We start from the raw sequence: 15,183 nt of genomic DNA on the forward strand, positions 1-15,183 counted from the left end.
CTGTTTTTGTCACAATTGTTTTAAGGCTATTTTTCTTCTCACTCCTTTGGCTCTGTAGACTAATTTTACTGTAAAAATTCTGGATTTTTTTCCTGCAATAAGAGCAAATATTTCCCCAAGGAAATATGACAGAAGTTCAGTAAGTTTATCAGAGACAGTAAACTTCCACTTTTATTGCAAAAAATGTGTTTACTGATGGAAATATTAGAATGTACCTCTAAATGAAATTCATAACAAGGTTACAGAAAACAAACTGAGGTTTTACATATAAGTGTTTCTGGGAAGAAAGAAAAAAAGCTACAAAATTTTGTATTTAAATTCCAGAGCAAGGAAGTCTGCAGGTAATCAGCTTTATTCCCCTGATAAGTATTTTGCTACAGACCATGGAACTGCTCTAGAGATGTTCACAGATGCAGAGACTAGATGACTCAGGGGAACAATACTAGGCTACCAAGCCTTCCACCTCTAAATCAACAGCTGAATGCAACACAAGGAAGAGCTAGATGATATTCTGAAAGCAGTGTAATGTTTTCTTTAATTCATTACTAGACTCTATAAATATATTTTGAAAGGAATCTTTTAATCTGATGGATGTTCAGGGTCAGTGTTAGTGATGCTTGAATTCTTTTTTATGTGTCAGAAGTTTGGTCATCACCATTACCTTATGACAGCTTCAGACTCATGGACGTAAGGGACATGGAAGATGAAATATCACCCCAGAAATTTTCCTTCCCAGCAAGATTTGAGACAAATTAATGGATTAGTGTGGGGAAATTTACATCAGGTTTTCTTAAACAGCAGAACATCAATAGATGTCTTCAGTCCCCACGGCTATCACATCAACAGCTTTCATCATTTTAATACCTTCCAAAAAAACTCCTAAGACAGAGTACATTCTCAGGAAATCTAGATTCATACAAATCAATGAAAGATAAATCAATGAGCCAAATAACGTCATAAGCTACCAAGACAACAACACTATCTGAACACATAAAACAATAAATCTTCAATACTTTATGCCGTACAAACCTTTTGGTGAGTAGAGCTTTTTAACTGCTATCTAACGGGAAAGGTTTCTTTTAAGATGTACATATATTTGTTTTCTGACACAGAGCAGTCTATTTATAATCAATGTTTAGCTTTTCTGGGATTTTACTTTTAGCACAGTATTTTGAAAATATGTGTCCTTCACTATAAGGTCCTATATCCAACAGGCGATAATTTGAATTCATTTAATTAGGTGATTCTGCCGAACAGAGGTGCAGGTATGCCTTTCAATTTTTCTCACTTATTGCTGTGTATTACCTCATTTTATGGATAAGGATGAATGGATGTTAACATTAAAGGAAAAGAAAACAACAACACTATATTCCCATTCTTATTGCTGGTCAAAACGTCCTTCTAAAATACAGAATTTTTCTTCGTTGCTATAACCTCCATAACAGATATAATGCAGACAGAATAATTACAGTTTAAGATGAGGAAAGTGTGTCCTTTTTGGTTAACATCTTGAGGGGACACATTTTCTTCCTCTTATTTTTGAGCAATATATGTAGCTCTATCACATTCACTGCAGGCAGTTCCCAGAGGATTTTCAGAACACCTCCTCCTGTAAATAGGCCAGTTCTTTTGGAAGTATGTATTCCAGAAAAGAGTGAATTTAAAAGACTTGAAGGTGGCTGTTACCATGCTCGGGATGTACCTTGAACTTCACACCTTTTCTACAGTAAGGATGTTTTAGGGGAAATGTTACACCTAGACTAGAAAACCTATTTTGACTTCTGTCAGCATTTTAGCACCATATTGATTAGACCTGCATACACAGTTCTTGAAACACTGGCAGAATATGGTCGTACAGATACCTTCTAAGTCCAAACAGTGAAATCAAATTAACATTAGGAAGAAAAAATTCCTATTTCCAAAACTTCCTAACCGAGAAAAAGAGAATACAACAGCTCCTGCAGAATTGTGGACTATATACCTATATATGGATTTGTGCAGTTCAACATTTCTGAAGGACGTAACCCTTTGCTTCGCTTCTAATGTAGTGCATTATAAAGAAATTCAGTGAGCACTGACACTGGGTTTCCTTAAGATCAGCTTGGGTTTTTTTGCAGTACAATGAGAAAGAAGGAAAATCCAGGGGAGAAAAAAATTTTTAAAAAAAGAGAAAGGATGACATTTTTGGTGGAATATTTTAGTGGATAATTCACAACTTCTTACCATTTCTGCATATATTTATTTATATGATTGTACATCATTATATTTGTATCACCCACCCTCAAAAGTACTGCTGGGAATGAAAAAGTTTCAGAGAGATGCCACAGTCATATGGACTTGACTTACACCCATCATTTTTCAGGAGGTTCAGATGCTCGTCTGAAGCACTCTTGATATGGTCCAGAGGCTTCACTATCTTCTGTCGTCATGGCTCAAATTATCCACTGATTCTCCAGGTCTCTGTCAAGGTGAATCAACACCATTATCAGGAAAGGTTTTGCTGTCATTAAGTCTTGAAATGCTTGCTCTGGTTATATCAAATACTAGTTCCGTTTAAAGATATTGCAGCATGAACTCCAAGGCAGGCTTGTCCAGTACTGTGGGGAACTACTGAAGCAGAAAGAGTGTGCTGCTATGATTAAATTCCTATCAATCAGGTATGCCTGCGTATAGTTTAGTCATACCTTGAATTGCATTCTACAATCCAGTTTCAAAGATACTCTGAGAACATCCTCTCCAATGGCTTTTGCCCTTTGAGACACCCTTCCTGACACCATCTCACAAATATGTGGGAATAAAGCATTAGTGATATGACATGTACTTGCTAAATGTGCCCATTAGAAGATGACAACCAGTCCTTCATGTTGTATCAGAAGATTCTGCAGTAGATTTGAACTCTAGAGGGTAAACTTCCTCCTATCCCAAGTGTTCAGAGCAGTGGCGGAAGCAGCAAGGGTATCGTGGAAGCGGAAGCAGACTGTCAAGAGTAACTCTCTGAACAACACACAACACGCCCGGAGGCAGCCACAGCAACTCCCTCCTACCCATGGGAGGCCACAGTAGATGGCTTCGCATGCTCTTCTTTTTGAGGTTTATACCTACATAATGCAAGGCGTTTTCTGAACAGCTTTAAACAAGGATGAACCCAGAGACTGAATCCAATCAGTATGTAACAGAGCTTTTATAGGAAGGCACAAATCAAGCCCTGTGATACTGACAATTTGTGGGATATTATTGTCAGCAATACTATTGACAGGCTTTAGGAGGACACGCTAAGGGTTCAAGGTCAAATTTCCATCAGGCAAAGTCATCACTAATATAAATCTCATTCAAGTGTGATTTTGTAGTTAAGAGTATTAATATCTGGCATTTCTCATCTGAAAAAGCCACTCACTAGCTGTATGTTTACACCGCATGCTGCACCTCAATGGGAGCTTGTGCTGCACACAAATGAACTGATTCTGTCTGTGTCCACAACTGAGGGGGGGGGGGGGGGGGAAAATACAAAGCCCCATCAGGTGCTAATAATCTAATAATCTCAGCCTCTCAACAGCTTTTGTTATTTTAGCACTTTATTAATGCCCTCATGTATCCTTTTTTCTTTCAACTCAGGGCACAGATAGGGCAACATTGCACGGAACCACAGTGTATCGTGTAAGCACTGTGCAGGAAGACTCTATAGTAAGGATTATTTGCCATGTCCCATGTGGAGCAGATTATGTTCATGGAGAAACAAAGGGCTTAAGGACATAAGCATCCTCTAACTCGAGTGGTGGAAAAGAAATAAGAATGTTCAGGGAGGGATGGAGGGCAGCAGCTGTAGAGTCACTGATTGATTGGTGTGGGAGGGGCTCCCATACAAAACTGACATTGATCTATCTTTTAATCTAACTGCACAACAACAAATCTTAAGGCAATCAATTTTAATGGTATTAATAGTCCCATTCAAATTATTCACTTTCTACCTTAATTTAGGAGGCTGGCTTCATATTTCCTTGGCAGATTTGTCAAATAAGTATTGCTGTTTCTTTAGGAGCAGCTTTCCTTACTGCTTCATTTCTTTAGCATGCTTGCTTCTTTAAAGAGTGTTATAATTTCCTCCCAGGACTGAATAATTAATAATTCATTCATTTGCTGCTTGTTGTGATAATCTTTCTTCCTTTTATAAATCATTTCCATGTTGGCTTGTTTTTCCTTTTGGCAAACCACAGCCAGCCTCAACATATCTTAATCCAACACAAGCTCTGATCAGTTTAGATAATCTTTGTCACTCCTGAGTCAAGGCTGGGCACAGGTCAGGACTCTTCATTCTAGTAATTGCCCTCACTTCATCTATAATTTGCTCTCTTGAATAAACCATCAGCTCATCCTGCTTTGTGGTTTGGTTTTTTTTTTTTCCTTCATTTCAGGCCTCTTCCAGTGGCTATGGGAATCAATGGGAGTTTTTACTGTGGGAACAATAGGCAGTGAGTTAAATTTTTATCACTTTCCAGTGTATTGAACTGGGTGAGAGGAGCAAATGGAGCAGGGCTAGGATGAACCGCTTCGAGACAGAAAGCAATAACTTGAGCAGCAAGCTCACAGAGCTCATAGGCCTGCAAGCATATGATCATCTTCCACGCCTGCTTAAGTCTCTGGAATAAGTAAATAAATAATAAATACATGAACAGAAGCCAAATTGCTGTTTTCCTGTAACCAATAGCCACAGAGTGATGCAGTAATATTATTTTTCAACTTAATTTGTTTCTAAGTAAAATATGAACATAAATACATGTAAACACCATATGTAAAAGCCATACTTCCCTACTATTAAGGGACTATATTTTCATTTATGGGAATACAGCTAAGGGAATGCAATTAAGTAAATAGAACTTCAGTTTCAAAGAACGTCCTAATTTCAGAAAATGCAAACACTTTGAGAATAGACATATCCGCTAGAAGTTGGAAGACTGAGTTTTATTTCTTTCTCTTTATTCATATAGTCTTCCATAAGGATTTGCTACTGGCCACTTCCAGAGACAGGTTTGGTGTGGTTTTCATCTGACACAGTAAGACAGTCCTTATATCCTTACACCCTCATAGTGTGGATCCCTGCACCTCAGGTCATGCTATCCTCATACATCTAGAGTGGCTGGTTGTCAGGTAGATTTGGGGATTTTAACCATATATCTGTCTGTCAGACTTCCATATCTGATCTGTAACTTTGGGATTTATCTCACCTAACTTAAAATTTCTACAAAAGCTGAACAGATCTCCACCCTAAAACAGCTGAATCACTTTCCAGAAAGGTTTGTCATTTCCATGTATTGCAGAGAGACAGCCTAGTCATTTAAGACTCAACTTTAGCCAGCTGGTCAAGGGTGTGACCAGCTGTGTAAAACTCTGCTATGTGGCTACGTCCCAGCCAACTTTGAGCTATAGCTGTCAACATTAAGCTGTGAGCAAGAGAATATGTTGACTGTGAAGTTGCACAGATTAAGAAAGCACAGAGTGGAGGAGTGAGGCTGTGCTCATAAGAATCTATGAACTCAGTTTCAGAAGAGAAATGTTGGCATAAAAAGCTATAAACTTTGAGAAAAAGATGGAAAGTAAAAAGAAAGCAATTTAGCAAGACTGAGGATGAAGACATTTCAAAGAGCAATGGAGGCCAATGCTTTCGCCTTACTGCCTCACCAACAAAGACTCCTCAGATATCTGCACCAGGGTGGCAAAACTAAAAATATTCAACTTAATCTTTGTTTCAGCCTTTGATAGCCATACTAGCCAATAAACAATTGCTGTACATGCAGAAGTTGTGCATATGATCCTGACTAAAAGCCTTTACACAGAGTAAGGGACATCCAAATAAAAAGGTCCAAAAACTCACTAAAGGAAGGGATTCGGATCATTAAACATAGGTATCTAGTACCATTTTAGGTGTTTAAATGATCTGATAAAACAACAGGTATACTTCATTCTGGCAGATAATGATACAAGACCTTCTGGAATAGCCTGCTGAAGTCAGGTGTGATAGCCTAGGATGCACTGTTAAGTGCTCATGTAGTGTCCTGAACCAGATCTTTAAACCAGGCTAAATTAATCTTACCCTTACAGACTAGTGTTGAAAATTGGACAGTGAACTGTATTAGTCATTAAATGAGGAAGTATCTCATTTCCTAAAAGCAGTAGAAGATATCTGCTCTGTGTCTCCTTCAGTTTTTCAAAAGAGCTGCTTCACCCTTGTTGATAAGGAGATTTCAACCACAGATCTCTGTCGTGGTTTAGCGGCAGCTCAGCCCCACACAGTCGCTCGCTCACTGCCCCACCGGTAGATGGGGGAGAGAATCAGGAGGGTAACGCTCGTGGGTTGGGATAAGAACAGTTTAATAATTAAAATTAAAAGAAAACAACAGTAGAAATGCAATGTAAAGGGGAACAACGAGAATTAAAAGAAAACAACAGTAGAAATGCAATGTAAAGGAGAACAACGAGAGGCGCAAAGCCCCGGGGGGGGGGGGGGGGGGGGGGTGGGGGGAAGGGAGGGGAGAGGGGGAACGAACCGCCGGAACAAACTGCCCGCGCCGCAACCGCGCGCCGCCCGCCGACCCGCCGCCGCGCCGCCTCCACCCCCGCTGCAACTGCCCCCACCTCAATATATTGGTCATGGTGTCACATGGTATGGAATGAACCTGCCATTGGCCAGTCGGGGTCAGCCGCCCCCACCATGGCCCTGCCCCTCCCAGCCCCCCCCCGCCACGCGGCAGAGCGCGGGAAGCTGGAAAGGTAGCCGACCCCCACAGTGAGGAGAATTAACCCCTTCTCAGCCAAAACCAGCACATTCTCCACCCCTTATTCCATACCATTTACACCATGCCCAGGTCCCATATGATGCAATACAACCATACCAACCACCACCCCTCCCCTTCCCATCCTTTAACATAATACACAGACATCATTCCCTTAGTTCATGGACCTTCCCTGTACAATGTCCATTAAAAATGTCCATTGAGTTCATCCAGTCCATGACTCTGGGCTCCATCTGTTGTATCAGTCTTTCCGGGTGGGAGAGATGGTGTGTGGCGTTGGGTCGCTGCATACCGAGTCAGTCATCGTTCCATCACTGCTGCACGGCTTGTTTCATAGTTGATCTTCCATAGGTTGGGAGGCTCGTACTCTGATATCATTGGTACAACACAGAGGTGACACACAGTATTATATAGCAGCTCACATTGTGCCATTCAGTTCATTGACTGTTTTCACCCAAAATCAAATCCCCTTGAGGCACACATCGGATTTCTCCATCCTCCCGCATCACCCACCAAGTGCACCCAGGTCCTCGAGCAAAAGCAATCCCACGAATGGGTTTGCCTTTGCCGGAGGCAGGAAGAACCCAGACTGTTTTGCCCAGCATACTTTTTGTGTGCACTACAGGGACTCTATCCCCTTCCACAGTACGTAAGGATTCTGACTGGGCAGGGCCAGCTCGGTTGGCAGATCCCCTCGTGTTGACTAACCACGTGGCTTTTGCTAAATGTGTATCCCAGTGCTTGAATGTTCCACCCCCCATTGCTCTCAGTGTAGTTTTTAACAGTCCATTGTACCGTTCAATTTTCCCAGAGGCTGGTGCGTGATAGGGGATGTGATACACCCACTCAATGCCATGCTCTTTGGCCCAGATGTCTATGAGGCTATTTCGGAAATGAGTCCCGTTGTCTGACTCAATTCTCTCTGGGGTGCCATGTCGCCACAGGACTTGTTTCTCAAGGCCCAGGATAGTGTTCCGGGCAGTGGCGTGGGGGACAGGATATGTTTCCAGCCAGCCAGTCGTTGTTTCTACCATTGTAAGCACATGGCGCTTGCCTTGGCGGGTCTGTGGGAGTGTGATATAGTCAATTTGCCAGGCCTCCCCATATTTATATTTCAGCCATCGTCCCCCATACCACAGAGGCTTTACCCGCTTCGCTTGCTTGATTGCAGCGCATGTGTCACATTCGTGGATAACCTGTGCAATAATATCCATGGTCAAGTCCACCCCTCGATCACGAGCCCACCTGTATGTTGCATCTCTCCCTTGATGACCTGAGGTGTCATGGGCCCACCGAGCTAGAAATAGTTCACCCTTATGCTGCCAGTCCAGATCCACCTCAGCCACTTCAATCTTGGCAGCCTGATCTACCTGCTGGTTGTTCCGATGTTCTTCAGTGGCCCGACTCTTGGGAACGTGAGCATCCACATGACGTACCTTTACAACCAGGTTCTCTACCCGGGCAGCAATATCTTGCCACAGTGCGGCAGCCCAGATGGGTTTGCCTCTGCGCTGCCAGTTGCTTTGCTTCCATTGCTGCAGCCAGCCCCACAAGGCATTTGCCACCATCCAGGAGTCAGTATAGAGATAGAGCACTGGCCACTTTTCCCGTTCAGCGATGTCTAAGGCCAGCTGGATGGCCTTTACCTCTGCAAACTGGCTCGATTCACCTTCTCCTTCAGCAGTTTCTGCTACTTGTCGTGTAGGACTCCATACAGCAGCCTTCCATCTCCGGTGCTTTCCCACAAGGCGACAGGACCCATCAGTGAACAGGGCGTATTGCTTCTCATTTTCTGGCAGTTGGTTATACAGTGGGGCTTCTTCAGCACGTGTCACCTCCTCCTCTGGTGATAATCCAAAATCTTTGCCTTCTGGCCAGTCCATAATCACTTCCAAGATTCCTGGGCGACTGGGGTTTCCTACTCGAGCCCGCTGGGTAATCAGTGCAACCCATTTACTCCATGTAGCATCAGTTGCATGGTGTGTAGAGGGGATGTTTCCTTTGAACATCCAGCCCAGCACTGGCAGTCGGGGTGCCAGGAGCAACTGTGCTTCAGTACCAACCACTTCTGAAGCAGCTCGAACCCCTTCATATGCTGCCAATATCTCTTTTTCAGTTGGAGTATAGCGGGCTTCGGACCCTCTGTATCCCCGACTCCAAAACCCTAGGGGTCGACCCCGAGTCTCCCCTGGTGCTTTCTGCCAGAGGCTCCAGGTAGGGCCATTCTCCCCGGCTGCAGTGTAGAGCACATTTTTTACATCTTGTCCTGCCCGGACTGGCCCAAGAGCTACTGCATGGACTATTTCTCGTTTAATCTGTTCAAAGGCTTGTCGTTGCTCAGGGCCCCATTTGAAATAATTCTTTTTCCGGGTCACTTGATAGAGAGGGCTTACAATCAGACTGTAATTTGGGATATGCATTCTCCAAAAACCCACAACGCCCAAGAAAGCTTGTGTTTCCTTTTTGCTAGTTGGTGGAGACATGGCTGCTATTTTGTTGATCACATCCATTGGAATATGACGACGACCATCTTGCCATTTGATTCCTAAGAACTGGATTTCTCGTGCAGGTCCCTTCACCTTACTTTGTTTTATGGCAAAACCAGCTTTCAGAAGGATTTGGACTATTTTCTCTCCTTTCTCAAAAACTTCTTCCGCTGTGCTGCCCCACACAATGATGTCATCAATGTACTGAAGGTGTTCTGGAGCTTCTCCCTGTTCCAGTACAGTCTGAATCAGTCCATGGCAAATGGTAGGACTGTGTTTCCACCCCTGGGGCAGTCGATTCCAGGTATACTGGACGCCCCTCCATGTGAAAGCAAACTGTGGCCTGCACTCTGCTGCCAGAGGGATTGAGAAGAATGCATTAGCAATATCAATTGTGGCATACCACTTGGCCGCCTTTGACTCCAGTTCGTATTGAAGTTCTAGCATGTCTGGCACAGCAGCACTCAACGGTGGAGTGACTTCATTCAGGCCACGATAGTCTACTGTTAGTCTCCACTCTCCATTAGACTTCCGGACTGGCCATATGGGACTGTTAAAGGGTGAGTGGGTCTTACTGATGACTCCTTGGCTCCTCAGTTGGTGAATGAGTTTATGGATGGGGATCAGAGAGTCTCTGTTGGTGCGATATTGCCGCCGGTGCACTGTTGTGGTGGCGATTGGCACCTGTTGTTCTTTGACCTTCAGCAACCCCACCACAGAAGGGTCCTTTGAGAGACCGGGCAAGGTAGACAGCTGTTCAGTTTCCTCCGTCTCCAAGGCAGCTACACCAAAAGCCCACTTGTAACCTTTTGGGTCCTTGAAATACCCTTTCCTGAGGTAGTCTATGCCAAGGATGCACGGAGCCTCTGGGCCAGTCACAATGGGGTGCTTCTGCCACTCATTGCCAGTTAGGCTCACTTCGGCCTCCAATACAGTTAGCTCTTGGGATCCCCCTGTCACTCCAGCAATGCTGATGGGTTCTGCCCCTATATAGTTCGATGGCATTAAGGTGCACTGTGCGCCGGTGTCCACTAAAGCTTTATACTCCTGTGGGTCGGACGTGCCAGGCCATCGGATCCACACAGTCCAGTAAGCCCGGTTATCCCTTTCCTCCACCCGGCTGGAGGCAGGGCCCCTCTAGTCCTGATCATGGCAGTCACAACTCACTTCCTGCAAATGTGAATCAGGAGTCCCTCTATTACACTTAGAAATAAAATCTGCGCTTCTACTCCTCTGTCTGGGGACTTGTTCACTGGAAATTGGAGCAGCAGCTTTCCTGGAAGAGCCCCCCTGAGTGACTGTTCTTCCTTGCAGTTCATGCACTCGTGCCTGTAGGGTCGAGGTAGGCTTGCCATCCCACCTCATCATGTCCTCTCCGTGGTCACGCAGGTAGAACCATAGGGTGGCCCGTGGTGTGTATCCCCTTCTTTGAGCCAAAGGACGCTTATTCCTAACAGCTGAGACACTGCTCTGTCGAGGTGGGGAGTAGGACAGATCTTCTTTGAGTTGCTGGACCTCTTGGGATAGTTTCTCCACAGCAGAGACAAGCGAGGAAGAGATATTTGTGTCGTAATCTCGGAGTCTATCTATCACCTCTGCCACCGTTGGTGTCTCGTCATCTTTCCAGGACATCACTGCCAATGAGTTTGCATGCGAAGATGGTGCGCTCCGTACAAACTTCCGCCACATGGGTCGTGTGCACTCGGCTTCATCTGGATCTTTGGATGACCGTTGATCATCCAGGTCACCATAAATCACCTCAAACACAGCTAATTCCCTTAGATACTGGATGCCTTTCTCCATAGTTGTCCATTTTCCTGGGCGATATGTAACATCTTCTTTAAAGGGATACCTTTCCTTCACTCCAGACAGGAGTCGCCTCCAGAGGCTGAGGGCTTGTGGCTTTTTTCCTATTGCTTTGTCAACGCCCCCTTCCCCAGAAAGGGATCCCAATTGTTTGGCTTCTTTTCCCTCTAGTTCCAGGCTACTGGCCCCATTATCCCAGCATCGGAGCAGCCAGGTGACAATGTGCTCACCTGAACGACGGCTATAATCTTTTCGCATATCTCGCAACTCGCTTAAGGACAGGGATCGGGTGGTCTCTATTTCATTTATTACTTCTCCCTCCTCTCCCCGCGATGGCCCTGGTTCTTCATCATCCCGTTCTAAACGAGTTGATGTCCGCTTCCAATATTTTGTCTTGTGTATGGGGGCAACTGATACTGGTACGGGTTTATTTTCTGAGCTAGCTCTGGTACTTGTTGTGGGGGTTTGAGTGGCTGCAGTGCCTGTCGTCCGGGCTGGATTGTCTACAGTGCCACTCACTTTGCATTTCAATCCAGAGACATTCTCTTCCCCCTGGGGGCATTGAATGCTGTTGAGCAGGGCTCGGTATGCATGGGCCAGACCCCAGCATGTTGCAGTTATCTGTGTCTCTCTGGAGTTCCCAGCACAACAACATACTTTCTCCAAATATTCTACTAGTTTTTTAGGATTCTGCACTTGTTCGGGGGTGAAACTCCAAAACACTGGGGGTGCCCACTGCCCTAGGTATTTGCCCATGCTATCCCACATGCCCTGCCACTCGTAACTATCAAGCCTCGGGGCAGATTTCTGGGTGATATTCTTAAGTTGCTTAGTCAAAACCAAAACAACCTGCCCAAAAACTAACAATAAGTGCACCTTAACCACCCAAGGATGTTCAAGATACAAAGACGTTGTTGTAACAAAGGCACAGACATCATAGAACAAAGTTGCAAAGGTATTATTCTGTATTTCCTCCATATAAAATCTCTCAGAGGAGGAGGTATAATTGCTAATTGCCTCAACAAGGTGGTATCCAAAGTACAGTAACGGTTTCAGCAAAAACCCCAAATACCAGATAAAGCTGAAAACGAGTGTTTGTATAACAAATCTTGTAGGCAAAACATTACTAATCACAGCAGAACACAGCAGACTCAACAAACCAACACCAATCTGTAACACCAACTGCAAAAAGGACAACATGGTGCTGTGACCAGCAGCTGTTATTATCTCCAACCCTTGAGCCCCACGTTGGGCGCCAAAAAGACTGTCGTGGTTTAGCGGCAGCTCAGCCCCACACAGTCGCTCGCTCACTGCCCCACCGGTAGATGGGGGAGAGAATCAGGAGGGTAACGCTCGTGGGTTGGGATAAGAACAGTTTAATAATTAAAATTTAAAGAAAACAACAGTAGAAATGCAATGTAAAGGGGAACAACGAGAATTAAAAGAAAACAACAGTAGAAATGCAATGTAAAGGAGAACAACGAGAATTAAAAGAAAACAACAGTAGAAATGCAATGTAAAGGAGAACAACGAGAGGCGCAAAGCCCCGGGGGGGGGGGGGGGGGGGGGGGGTGGGGGGAAGGGAGGGGAGAGGGGGAACGAACCGCCGGAACAAACTGCCCGCGCCGCAACCGCGCGCCGCGCGCCGACCCGCCGCCGCGCCGCCTCCACCCCCGCTACAACTGCCCCCACCTCAATATATTGGTCATGGTGTCACATGGTATGGAATGAACCTGCCATTGGCCAGTCGGGGTCAGCCGCCCCCACCATGGCCCTGCCCCTCCCAGCCCCCCCCCGCCACGCGGCAGAGCGCGGGAAGCTGGAAAGGTAGCCGACCCCCACAGTGAGGAGAATTAACCCCTTCTCAGCCAAAACCAGCACAATCTCATACGCATATCCTATCATTACTTATGTGTAATTTGGTAGCACAAGGAAGCTCTCATCATGATCCTGGACTCTTGTGTTACACCTAGTAAAACACACAAGACAAAGGGACCATTTCACAAAGACCTTAAAATGTAAACACAGCAGTCCATTGGACCAGCAGACTTCTTCTTTTATCACTTTTTGTTAAGAAAAGACAGGGATTGAGAGCTGAGAGAGCTCATATTATGGTGGGAGAGAAACAGAAGATGGAAAAGGTAAAAAAATGCAAGAAAAGGGACAGAAGATAAAAGTTTAGGAGGAGATAAAAAGGGTGAATGAAAAGATAAATATAGACACCTATCCCCTGACAGGAAAGAAAAGAAGAAATCATTTTATAATGAAGCCATCCCCAAGGAAAACAGTGGAGAAGGTTTTCCTTGAGAATGTCAGGAAAGAAAAAAAAAAAATTCATTCTCTTTTTAAGATGTTATATTGAGAGAAATGTCTCTGCCATAATTTAGTTAATGTATGAGAATGGAGATAACCCTATCAGAAAATCATAAGTAGCACCAGTAGCACAGAGACCTTACGGAAAAATCACTACAAAGCTTACTCTGAAAGAAGATGCACTTCATAGTAGAGCGTATTTATGCGACAGTTTGACTGCAAATTATATGACAGTTGCCATTAATAAAAATGGAATACAGCATAGAATATCTTAGCATTTATCCCACAGTCTGATATTTTCAATGTTTGCTTTTGAAATCCCACTATAGTATATCTGACTGCACATTTAATAACACCATATTAAAAAATCCTGTAACCAAAGTTTACTATACAAGTGATGAATTAGCCATGCATAATCACAGTGCTGAGTAATTAATGCATTTTTAGAACCCGGATTACAGTGTACAACTATATATCACACAAATGTGAGATACAAAGACAAATTACAGTGTAATTGTAGTGTACCTATAGGATATTGAATGTGACTATAAAGTATCAGCCAGCGAAAAGGATGTTTGTGATCTGACTCCCCAACACTCTGTTGGACAGTGCAGTGTTAGAAGTCCCAATAAATTGAGGAATAGGTGCATAAAGAGCTTATCTGGAAGAAGAAACTAGGAACAAAACTCAATCCATCGAGTCTTGGGGAAAAGAGTAAAAGATGTCAAGAAGACTGTGAACCTCTTATGCAGTACCTTGAAGGCACCGTGTGGCCTGGGAGATGATGAAGAAGATGATGATAATTGTTTATCTTGCTGATGGGTTATGGAGGGATGTTATAGGAAAGAGTCAAATAGTACAAAGAGAGACAACCTAAAAGAGCAAGCCCACAGCTGGCTGTGATCTGCACCCCTATGTCTGGAAAGAGACCTCAGCTGTGTGTGAAAGGGAATGGGTGGCAGCGCCACCAATTTGTGCAATGCATTGTGCTCTCACCGTCCCTTAGTCTTTTTCCCTAGTCTTTCTCTTTTTTAATGTTTGGAAGCTAATTGATTGGGATATTAACATATTAATCTTTCCTCTGTAGGAATCTCTTTAGTGTCTAACATCATTGCCAAAACTTCAGAAGTGTTAAAAAAATCAACAAATGCCAACAACCCTAGCAGGAGTCCTCATAAACCCCAACTATTTATGCTTCAGCTTTATAATCTTAAAATTCTCATGCCTATTTAGTCAGACAAAATACACTACAGAAGCAAATGTATGTGGTGGCCACAACCCTTCACTCTGTTCAGTAGCTATATTATGTCAATCATTTTTCCCCAACATAAGGATTTCTCATTGATTTGTCTTGAAAATTAAAGCCTGAGATGTCATTGTATGACTTTCCTGACTATATCAGAAAACAAACCTAAGCAGAAAAAAAGCTGTATGATAAGAGGTCTACAATGACATAACAAGGAGACAGGCAGACACAGAGAAAGAGAGAGAGACACGCTTGGCCATCAAGCGGAAAGGCTACACTTTCTTGCATACCTACAAATATGTTACATGAACCACGTTAAAATTTATAACCTCACAATCTCTCCTTCTTTCTCTTCCCTTCTCATCCAGCTAAAGAACACATTGAAAGGTCTCTTCCATTCAGTTCAATCAATATCTGATAATTATGCCTTCTTATTCTTGTGTTATTAATACTTGTGAGTCCTGGGCATGGGCTATTTGGTCACAGGCAATGTGCACCTAGGTCTGAAAGGTCCTCCTACTCTACATTTCATTCTACACAACTTTGG

The 15,183-nt window shown here is 43.9% G+C and overlaps 1 long non-coding RNA gene across 1 annotated transcript in view; it reads right to left on the reverse strand.

Annotated features, from left to right (window-relative positions):
• Positions 1-202: 202 nt before the first annotated feature.
• The window catches only part of LOC135312861 (uncharacterized), a 53,786-nt gene continuing 38,805 nt past the window's right edge, over positions 203-15,183 (reverse strand). The window contains exon 4 of the long non-coding RNA XR_010372480.1: positions 203-2,460. This is a non-coding gene — a long non-coding RNA (uncharacterized LOC135312861). The remainder of the gene's footprint in view (positions 2,461-15,183) is intronic.

The sequence above is a fragment of the Phalacrocorax carbo genome, chromosome 3 (assembly GCF_963921805.1).
Source record: "Phalacrocorax carbo chromosome 3, bPhaCar2.1, whole genome shotgun sequence".
Taxonomy (NCBI): Eukaryota; Metazoa; Chordata; class Aves; order Suliformes; family Phalacrocoracidae; genus Phalacrocorax; species Phalacrocorax carbo.